Raw genomic sequence first — 3,243 nt, 5'->3', positions numbered from 1 at the left:
TAACGCAAGCGAAAAAACCTTGATTTCTACAAAATAATTTAAGCATAAGTTTGAATTGACATGAAAGTCACTTCATTTTAAATTAAACTTTATAAACAGGAAATAAAAACAATAATTTAAATATAGAATAAAGGTTTTCGCAAATTAATTTTACTTATTAATAGATGCTCTAAATATGTATAAGTATATCAACGTAAAATTGTAAGGAGATTTCAATTAACAATATTTGTAGGTTAGTTATAGTTTAACACAAATTCCTCTATATTAATAACAATATTCACTATTTATCATTTTTTTAAACGTTTAGAATCCTTATTACAAACTTACGGTCCTTACAATTATTATGTATCGTTTTATTTACTTAATGTAATAATAAATTTATGTTTATGTACCTCTTGGTGAATTTTATAATATAATTAATCTTTAAAACAATGTTTCAGTGTAATTTCTTCTCTTTTCACTGCTAATATAACACTTAAAAATTAAAGCATCCACAGTTCTATTTCTTATAGTAATGTAAACATTGTAAAATACGATAATATAACCTTTAAATTTTTAAAGACATTAGACAATACTTTGCGAGAAATATCAAATACGACATATATAATTCAAAATCATATGAGGTTTTTTTTCGCTTGCGTTAGCGTTGGTTAACACACGTGTTTAGAGATTCTGAGTGTTTACGTTTTGTTTTGTAATATATTTTATTGTTAATAGTGCTTTAGTTGGTAGTTGGGTTAAGTGGTGTTACTAATATTTTTAAATCTTGTTAGTATTTATAATATATTAATATTTTTTAGCTTCTAAGTTTTATAATGGAGGTTGATACTCCGCCTGAACCCCCGGATCCGGGTGGCTCATTACAAACAGATTCGCTTTGTCCTTCCTCTATTCCTGTTTCTCGAAAACGCCAAGTTGACGAAGCAAATAATTCTGATACTAATGCTAAAAAAACATTGATACATCCAAATTCGGCAAATCCCTCAATTCAAACCATTTATACTCACCCATCCTTCTCTGAAGGCCCTAAAATATATTCCGACGATGACAAGGGTCCTTTCATCGTTCAAGTGTCCCGGGAAGTGTCTGACCCAGCCTCAGGAACTACTATCCGAGCTATTAAATTTGGTCAATTTCTGCACGCACATAAAATTCAAGGAATTATTAATGATGGTGTCAAAAATATAGGTAGAAACAAAATTTCTGTTGAATTTTCAACAGCTAAAGCAGCAAACTCATTTCTGGCAAATCCTATCGTTGAAATGTGCAAGTATAAAGCGACTGTACCGACTTTCAATGTAACCAGAATGGGTTTGATTAAGGGTATCCCCGTGGACTGGACGATGGAAGAACTTGCTATGTCACTTGAACTTCCCACTGGATGTGGTGAAGTAATGAAAATAAGAAGACTAAACAGAAAGTCAATTAATGACAGTGTAACAACATGGGTTCCTACCCAATCTGTTGTTATTACTTTTAGAGGGCAAATACTTCCTTCAAAAGTTTTTTCCTACCATACATCCCTTCCAGTAGAGACTTACAAACTTCCGACCATCCAATGCCTTAATTGCTGTCGTTATGGTCATATTAAAACACAGTGCAGATCTCAACCTAGGTGTTATAAGTGTGCCAAATCCCACACAGGTGAGTCTTGTAGTGTAAGTAAGGATAACGCCACTTGCTTACACTGCTCTGGTATCCATTATACAACAGACAAGGACTGTCCTGAGTTTTCCCGTCAACAGTCAATTAAAATAGTTATGTCTCAGGATAACATATCTTATATTGAAGCATCCTCTCGGTTCCCTCCTGTTCGTAGATCCTATGCAGAGATTGCAAAGGAGATGTTTACCCCTCCCTCATATTCTCCAAATATCCAAATCAACCTATCCCTTCAACTAATAGGTCCTATCGGAAGACTGTTATCAGTACTCCTCGCCCAAGATCACCTCTTGGTAAGGGGTATGATAAGCAGGCCCACCAGTCGATCATTAGTAATTGTCCCTCTTCTGCTCCTAACGGTTGTGCTCTCAACCAAAACACTCCTAATCCTCTTAATAGCAATCCTAACTTCTTAGAAATGCTAACAAAAATACTTCTTAGTATTATTTCAACATGTAACGACATCCCCTTACCGTCCAACGTTGCTCAAGACTTATGTCAATTATTCTCAATCCTTCACAATGGCCCTAATCAGCTTCCTTCAATGGAACTGCAAGAGCGTCCGTCCTAAAAAACATGAACTCCTCTCACTGATTAACCTCCATAAACCTATCATTATTGCCGTCTCTGAAACATGGTTGATCCCTGGATCCCGATTCCGGGTCCCAGGCTTCTCCTGTTTGAGGGATGACAGAAATGATGGTTATGCAGGGAGTGCCATTTTTATACGGCACTCCCTCCCCTTTTCCCAAATTCCCTTATCCCTTCCCAACCAGCATATTAATGCTGTTGCTGTCCGAGCCCTGAACATCTCTTTTCTTTCCCAGTACATTCCTCATCCTAATCCAGCTTTAATTCCTGATATTTCTGCCATCATTTCCTGTCTTCCTAGTCCTATCCTTGTAATGGGTGATTTCAACGCCCATCACACCTCCTGGGGTTCACATTTCTGTGACCCATTTGCTCTCTTGTTGATGGACATATGCATCCTCTTTAAAAACCTTTGCATCCTCAATAATGGCTCACCAACTCGTAGAGTATACCCTAACCAAAACCCAAAATCCGCTGTAGACTTATCCTTATCCTCTCCAGTCCTCGCTTCTCAAATATCCTGGAATGTCCTCTCTTCCTCTTTTGGTAGTGACCACTTTCCTATTGTCCTTTCTTTAAATCACCGATCCATTCCCCATATAAATCCAAACCCCTTATTAAAATATAAGTTAAAAAATGTTAACTGGTCTGCATATGCTGAGTCTGTTGATACCATGATCGACGACCTCTTTGTTTCACAAGACTATGGAGATGTAATTGTTTGCTATGATCTTTTCCTTAATGGCATTTTAACTGCAGCTGATCTTCATTTCCCTAAAAAGCGTATCTCAATAACTCATTTGCTTTCCACCCCTTGGTGGGATGAGGAATGCAAGCGATTATCTGAACAGAGGCTAGAGGCTGAAGTTTCATACACATTGTGTATGTCAACGGATAATTTTAGTAGGTATCAGAGAATCGACGCAAAATTTAAACAGCTTATTTCTAAAAAGAAGAAAGTCAGTTGGATTCATTTTTGTGAATCCCTGT

This window comes from Vanessa cardui, chromosome W, assembly GCF_905220365.1.
Source record: "Vanessa cardui chromosome W, ilVanCard2.1, whole genome shotgun sequence".
Taxonomy (NCBI): Eukaryota; Metazoa; Arthropoda; class Insecta; order Lepidoptera; family Nymphalidae; genus Vanessa; species Vanessa cardui.
This window is presented reverse-complemented; position numbering follows the sequence as displayed.